Source organism: Callorhinus ursinus, unplaced genomic scaffold (assembly GCF_003265705.2).
Source record: "Callorhinus ursinus isolate GAN/ISIS: 27379988/994484 unplaced genomic scaffold, GSC_fseal_2.0 scaffold7, whole genome shotgun sequence".
Classification (NCBI taxonomy): Eukaryota; Metazoa; Chordata; class Mammalia; order Carnivora; family Otariidae; genus Callorhinus; species Callorhinus ursinus.
Genome location: NW_027397069.1, coordinates 76,423,433 through 76,431,507, shown reverse-complemented (window position 1 = coordinate 76,431,507; position 8,075 = coordinate 76,423,433). Strand labels below are relative to the sequence as shown.

Here is an 8,075-nt window from a genome sequence, read left to right as displayed (position 1 = left end):
CAGAGATGTATCTCTAATCTAGACATTCTGGTCCCCCCCACCAAAAAAAGTGTAGTCATGCCTAAAACTTTCTCCACCCTGACCTTCCTTAAATAGGTCAGTGTCCCCATGAAAACGTGAGATCAGAAGATCTACAGCTACCAGGAAATGTTTCAAATTTACAGTCATGTATACAGTGGATGCTTTTAAATCAACATAAAAAATATCAATAGTGTGATACTGTGATTTATAATAAATATATGTTTTGGCCTTCATCTACCAGTTCCTAGCTTCCAGCTCCTAAAACCTTTGGAATTTCCTAAGCATTGAGAGCATACTTTGTAATAATATCAGGACTTTTGTCCTCTATTCCAGAAATTGTTTCAGAGCCATAAAGGTGAAATGGGTGTAATGTTATTCATAATAAGGCCCTTTCTACCATACTTGAGTTTATGTTAATGAAGTGACTTTTGAAAAGCCTCTAAGTAACTAAGGTTAGAAGCTGGTTGCCAGGGAAACCAACCATATGATTAAAAGTTTGGAACGCTCAGCCCCACCTGTGACCTGGTGAGGCGGGTGGTACCTGGAGATTAAATTCAATCACCAATGGCCAGTGATTTAATCAACCATGCCTACATAATGAAGCCTCCATAAAAATCCCTGACTACCAGTTTGGACAGCTTTCGGGTTGGTGAACGAGCATGCACCCACATTCTGGGAGGGTGACACACCCTAAACTCCATAGGGACATAAGTACCTGTGTTTAGGATTATTCCTGACCTCACTCTATGTATCTCTTCATTTGGCTTTTCAATCATATCCTTTAATATCCTTTGTAATAAATCAATAATCTAGTAAGTAAGTTGTTATTCCTGAGTTCTAGAAAATTAATCAAACCCAAGGAGGGGATTGTGGGAACCTCCAGTCAGTCAATAGCACAGGTAACAACCTGAACTTGCAATTGACCTCTGAAGTAGGGTCAGTCTATCTCTAGGTAGACATCAGAATTGAGTTAAATTTGTGGGAATTGGAGAATTGCTGGACAGTGTTGGGGGGAAAAAAACACCAGAAATAATTACTTTGAATATTTTAGGGGGCTCATTTCTCACTTTGGGTTTGTTCTGGAGGGTGGGGGAATCTCCATGATCAGGACATCCCAGCTTAGAGGAGAAGACTTAGCCATATTTCTGCTTTCCTGAAATATGACAAATGTGTTTAAGAAAAGGGAAACCAACATGGGGGATATGCTGGGGAAACCTGTATAGTGTCTGTGGGACAGAGGGAGGAGAGGAGACAAAAGACAAGGAAACACTTTCTCCAGCTGGTATGAAAAGTACAATAAACAGTGCAGGGAAGCATGGGTGGGTGTGTCTTAGTCCAGCAAGAAGTGAGGAAGGAGAGCATAGGTCAGGAAGGGCCTTCAAGAGGAAATTACACCTGGCTGAGCTGTATTTACTGAGTTCAGTTACTCGTGGGCTAATTTAACTGCTAGTGAAAGTTAACTTTATTTTTATATATATTCCTGGTCAGGTCATTGATAGGGAACCACAGAGACCCCATAACATGTGAATTGGTGCCTTCCTATGTTGGCAGTGGGAAAATATATTGGGGTAACTGTTTTGAAGAATTATTTGGCAATGTCTACCTTTTAAGAAACCAGTTCACTAAGAATCTACTCTCTGGATATATTCTCAGATTTCACTTTTAAAATGGTTGGCTAGGGGTACCTGGGTGGCTCAGTCGTTAAGCATCTGCCTTCAGCTCAGGTCATGATCCCAGGTTGCTGGGATCGAGCCCCGCATCGGGCTCCCTGCTCCATGGGAAGCCTGCTTCTCCCTCTCCCACTCCCTCTGCTTGTGTTCCCTCTCTCGCTGTGTCTCTGTCAAATAAATAAATAAAATCTTTTAAAAAAATGGTTGGTTAATTTAACATAGTAATAAAAAATGTTTTATATTGATTATATGTTGAAATTATATGACATAAATAAAATATTAAAACGTAAATAAAATGTTTAATATATGTAATTTAATTAATATATTAATGTATTTAATTTAATTTAAAAAATGGTTTTCTCTGGAGCTGGGGAGTAGTCTGAGAATGAAGGGCTGGGACAGTGCTGTGTGATTGTTAAATGCAGCTGAATAAAACACTCCCCCAGAAGAATCATGAAAAGGCAGATGTGTTCTGTGCAATTTGGTGGCATAGTGGAGGAGAATTAAATGTGTACACTTAGTTAACCATCTCTCCATGTCCCCCTTTTCCTCTCATATTTCAGAGGAGAAAGTAAAATGTAAGGAGGGGCTCCTGCCTAGGGTTCTTCTATGACTGTGCCCTACATTAGTGGGCAAAGTTGTGAACATGAAAGGGCACCAAGTGGGCAGGCAAGAAGGACAAGGAAAGGGTCATTTGAAACATAGTTATATTCCCTCATTTATGTACACTATCTGCTTTTCCATTCAGAAGCCATGAGGCTGTTTCCTGGGACACATGACTTCCCCAAAAAATGTGCCCACTGTACATGCAGCATCCCCAGGGCTGACATTTGGAAAATGAGGGCGTCTCCTGTGTTCCTCCCTGAACCTGGGACACGTATTTGGCAGCTTTCTCACTGAGGCTAAGCAGAGCCCACTCTGTCCTTGCAATATAGAAATGCAGACTGTGGTGCTGAGTGCGCAGTGACAGAGAAGCCTGGGTGAGAAAAGTAAGCCTCTGGCTACTATTTGTTCAGAGGCCTTTGTTTGTGTGTGTGTGTGTATTTTGCAAATGTGGCCTTAATCACATAAGCACACTCATTCCATCATATCAATGTGCCTTACATACTCGCCAACACAGAATAAAATACCTAAGTCTCTAAGTTACTCTGAATTTTCCTGCTTCTCAGATGGTTTGGTGATTGGTGGGGACCTGACCAAGAGCATTTTGAGTTGAGGGGGATTTTGACTGCACTAATATAAACACTTCCTGAAATTTAGAATTAACACCAAGTGCACAGCTCTCATTAGCATCTGTCTTCCCATACAAGATTATCATTGAATTATATTTGTCTTTCTTGCCTTGGGAAGACAAGTTAAATGTCGAGGGAATTTCATGTCTGAAAAGTGCTTAATTTGAGGGTGAATTACAAAGAAATTTAGATTCCCTAGGACTAAGTGCCCTCTTGGGGAATAATGAATACATTTCTAGAGTGGCTTTACTGTTTGTTAGAAGAGAAAATATGCTTCACAGCCATTCCTTACAGGGTTTTGGCTCCTTTCCTCCCATGTTCCCATACACGCATACACACGCACACACAATTTTTTCAACATCAGCTATTTCTGCGTTTTCCCAAATCCTGTTTCTTGACACTTTCAGTTTTTCAAAGAGACCCTCATTAAGCAATTGAGTTCTGTGGTTCTAAGATGAGTAGGTATTTTTAGTTCTGATGTGGAATGGAGGATGCGGTGTTTGGGCGAGGGACAGAGAAAAAAATCATAGCCTGTTGGAACTAGAAAGCACCTTATCTTTGGAAGAGGGGAAAGGGCGAGAAGGAGGCAGAGAGAGGTGACATTTAGGAGCCAGGCATATGTGGATGTGAATGAGGATGAAGGCAAGAGAAATGGAGGTGCAAATGCAGAAGTGAAAAAAGACATAGATGACTTGCTCAGGACTGATGGCTTGTTGGCAACAGGTTCAAGAGTTGAGTCCTTGGCAGCTGACACTATGCAGATGGAATGTATTCATTGCAGAGTATCTTTGTTCCTCAGGGCCACAAAAGTTGAAGGCATTGCAAAGTGGACCTAGGACTCTAGCAGGACCGGCTGATCCCTTGTGTCTTATTCATACCCTGCAATTCCTGTGAGTTCTGAGGATGACCAGAAAAAATGTTCCCAGCCCATGAGAAGAAGGTAAGTGCACATCTTGTGTGGCCTCGTGCCAAATCCTCAGTTGGGTTGCACCCGGGCCCTAGCTGAGGGAGCCAGAGCCATAGGGAGAGCAAAGCAGGGGCAGGGAGGCTTCGAGTGTTAGAGTCTCCAGCCTTGTTTCTGATTCCAGAGAGTATGCTTCACGGCCTTTGGCTACCCTAGGCCTCATTCCCATACTCACACCCACAGGGGCAATGCTTCAAATGCATGAAAGGAAGAGCAAGAGGCACCAGGGGATGGTGCATGGCGATTAGGGGCCATCAGCCCCTTGGAACTGCCAGAGTGGGGCACTGTGCTCAGCTGCTGCCCCCAGTCTAGTCTCTGGTCTGTAAAACAGGGTTGTTGGCATTAGAAGATATAAGGTATCAAGCACTAGGCACACTCCAGGAGCAAGGTGCTCCAGTGTCCCAGGGAGGTGTGGGAGGAGGAGGACACTGAGCAGGGCACTGGAGTAGGGGCCACACTTCAGCCCACTCCCACTGACCCCACTGGACAGATTGTGGCTAGGGCACTAACCTGCCATCTGTATGGTCAGATCAGATTAAGTTGGGTGGCCTGGTCAGGAGTTATTTGAATACCCAGACTTTAAAAACTAGCTGTGAAACTCCTGTGCTTATGTGTCTAGGTCCTCCTGGAAATAAGCATGCAAAATATAAATTATTCATTGTAGATGATGCATGGACACAGACCCAGGGTTGTGCTGCAACCTGAGCCACCCTGAGCCACTTTGCCCTGGAGAACCCAGCAAAACTATACCTAGATTCTCGACTCGGGAAAATTGAAGTAAGAAGTGTTATTGTCCAAGCTTTTAAGTTTGGGGATAATTTTTTTACACAATAGAAATGAAATACAAAGTGCGTTACCCGAAATGACACGCCTGTTTGGACCCCCCCAAAGTGGATCAATTGGGAGCTCATTCAGGGGGCTTGGTCTTTCTCCTACTGAGGCCTGGGTAGCTCTCCTCTAAGACACTCCTGACCTGGCTCCAGCTCCAGGTTCAGCCCGGTCTCTTTCAAGGCTGCATTAGGTGTTTTGGGACCCAAAAACCAGAAAGTTCCTGAGGTATCACTAAGGTCTCTTCTCACTGGAAAAATCGGCTCCCACTGGCATTAAAGAAAGTGGGATTATAAAGTACGCAAGCCATCTTGGTAATTATTGACTTATGAGTTTATTGTCATTATTTGGTCCTCAGAAGCCTCATCAATTTTCAGTATCTGGGGGAAAAATCCAGTTTCTGTACCTGGGCAGCTGGTGGTAACCTTGTGAAGCCTGGTCCAGGAGCTTAGCCAAGCTCTCTCAAAGGGCAGTGTATGCCATCTTCCTTTAACATGACCATGAGTCACAGAAAAAATATGGAGCAGGAGTGGGTTCCTCCCCTAGCGAGTCAGTACTCAAGAAGTATTTATTACATGAATAAATAATTTCCTTTTACATCACTGATATGCTATATATATTTATATATTTATACTTAAAGTTTTGTGCCTTGCTTCTCTATTTGACATTATCTTTGAAGTGTCCCCAGGCCACTGAAGTCTTTGTAGACATCACTATGAGGGCAGCATCACGCTCCATCCAATGGTGGCCACTTGTGGCTGAGCACTACAATCCTTATCTGCACTCTGCCCTGCTCAGCATGGCTCATGCATGGATTTGCTTTATAGAACTTCTTTACCATGCCTGTGTTTAGGGGGTATTTTCTCTGTTAATAATAATGCTGAAATGTACATATATTTCCACTTGCATGTGTGTCTTTGCCTATGATTGATCCCCAAAAGTGCTCCTTAGGTTAAAAGGCAGCAAGAAAGACCACAGCAGCCAGGACGTGCAGGAGCTGGCCTGGCATCACAGCTAGGCCCTTCTGTCCTCCTGTGGGACAGTAGCGATGTCACAGAAAATAACTTTCAGGCAAGGCTACTCTGGGACCATGATTGAGCAAGACAAGAACAAGTCCCCTCCAAGTTCGCGACTGGCCACAGACCGAGCACACACATTGTCCAGGTTACAAAGACCAAACATCCCTGTTTTGGCTACTCTGAGCAACCCCTGTGGCTTTACCAGTCACAGCTTTAGCCTTAATTCTTTCCTCCTGCCTTCTGGATAAAGATGTCCGATCACAATGCCCCCAATTCCTGACAGCATCCAGAGCAAGGCCTTGGGCCCTTCCTCCAACATAAGTCATCCAACATAAGTCCTAATCCTATCTTAAGTTCTTTTTAATACTCTCTTACTGAGTGAAATGAATTTGTTTACCTGGTGGTCTCTGGTGGAACATGATTAAGACTACATGTTGTACAAAACTGCTTTCCCAAAAGGTTGTACCAATTTGCATTCCCACCAGCATTTGAATCTGCTTTGTCTTCCCTCTAGAATTGGTGAGATCAAGTGAAATGAAATGATGTGTTGCTGACCAAGAAAGGTCTTTCTCCATCTGGAGAAAGTTTTTGCTCCACAATAGAGAACACCTTCTGAGGATCTCCCACATGGAGGAGGTCAGCCCTAACTACCAAGAATGGCATTCAAATGTGGCAACGAATTTCACATCCCAGACACCATCACTTCAAATTCATTCATTCATTCTACAAATATTGAGGTGCCTTGGGGATGGAGCAGAGAATAACAAAATGAAGTCTCTGCTCTTTTTAACTAAGTTTTCATTACAGCAAGAGGAGACAGATAATAAAAAATCAAAAAATATACATAAATAGTGTCGACATATTATTTGGTGTGAATAAGTTCCATGAAGAAAAGTCGAGATGAGAGGGAGGAAGGCTCCTGGAATGAGCAGACAGAATGTGCTCTATGAGGAATATTTTCTCTGCCAGTGACTTGTGGTGTGTTACCCTCAGAGGGAGGCCATGTGGAAACGGTGGTTGGTATGGGCAGACAGGAGGAAAGATTCATAAAGGGTAACTTCTAACTTCCCACTATAATGGTTTTTTTTTTGTAGGCTTAAAAAATACTACATAACCAAGTTTAAAATTAAACTTGACAAACTGATTCTATTCATCTAGGAGAGGAAAAGTACAATGATAGCTAAAAAGAATTTGAAGTATTTTGAGAACTATAGCAATTAAAATGGCAGAGATAGATGGAACAATGGACAAAAAACCTTAGATCCAGAAAAAGCCCATGTACAGCCCATGTACAGCTCATATGGTAAATGTTGAAGGAAATGTCTTAAATGGGTGGGAAAAAGAGGAATAGAGAACTGTGTAGAGAACTTATTACAAATTCATAAAAAATAATTTGGCAGCTCTCTTTTCCACCATTAACAAATCTAAATTTCACAGGGATTAAAACACTGAACATTTAAAAACTATAAAGGTACATTAGAAAAGATAGAAGAATATGATGTACCCATGGGATAGAAAATGCCTATTTCTATATCTGCTTTATGACTATATTTGTAAGTTACACATGTGGCCAAATGAACCAAATGAAAAAAGAATGGATGATTTTTTTAAAGGTTAAAAAGGTATGCAAACTGAAATTGGCTTACAATTCTAACTCTCCAATAAATTGGAAAAGGTTAATCTCAAATGGGGTCCCTAGATGAATTCTCAGGTGTTTGCAAGAGTACTTGCCTTGAAAAGGGTCCCATTCATTGCTCATTTGGGGCACTACTGAGGCATACCACAGATGATACAGGAACCCCAGAGAGAAGAGCTGACTGGCAGCGTGGGTCATTCCTCTACCACCCTGATCATTGTTATTACCAATATCCCAATTTGACAAGACTGGATCATGGGGAAATTAACTCATGCTCCATTTTGTGAAAATTCATTCCATGCACATCCAGATTTATAAGCCACCATTCAGCAGGTGATGACCCTTTTTACCAAACTATCCAATAACGTTCTCAGTTGCATATCTAAGTGCCAGAGAGTGTTGGTTAGGCTGATCAGTTGCAAAGAAGAGAAATGCACTCCAGTTCTTACAGGTACTGATGGCCATGCTGAGAGGCAAGCAAAGATCCTTCTTGGTGGATGCACAGCCTGACTTCCTGCAGGTCTTGGGCACTGACCATGACCATTCAGATACAGCCACAAACCCTGGAGGCCCTGTCATTTTGCCATACTTCAAAAACAGGCACCTTCTCATTCCTCTTTTCTGTTTCTCCTATTTCTTTGTTTTCTGTTCTTCCTTCTTGTATTGCACACAAAGTTCCCTGAGAAGTAATTAACTTGGTCCAGG

At 42.5% G+C, this 8,075-nt stretch overlaps 1 long non-coding RNA gene across 1 annotated transcript; it reads left to right on the top strand.

Moving 5' to 3' along the window:
* Positions 1-3,575: 3,575 nt before the first annotated feature.
* Positions 3,576-6,546, top strand: LOC141373083 (uncharacterized). Its single transcript, XR_012378720.1, has 3 exons — positions 3,576-3,863; positions 4,552-4,664; positions 6,249-6,546. It is a non-coding gene; the product is annotated as an uncharacterized lncRNA (long non-coding RNA).
* The last annotated feature ends 1,529 nt before the right edge of the window (positions 6,547-8,075 follow it).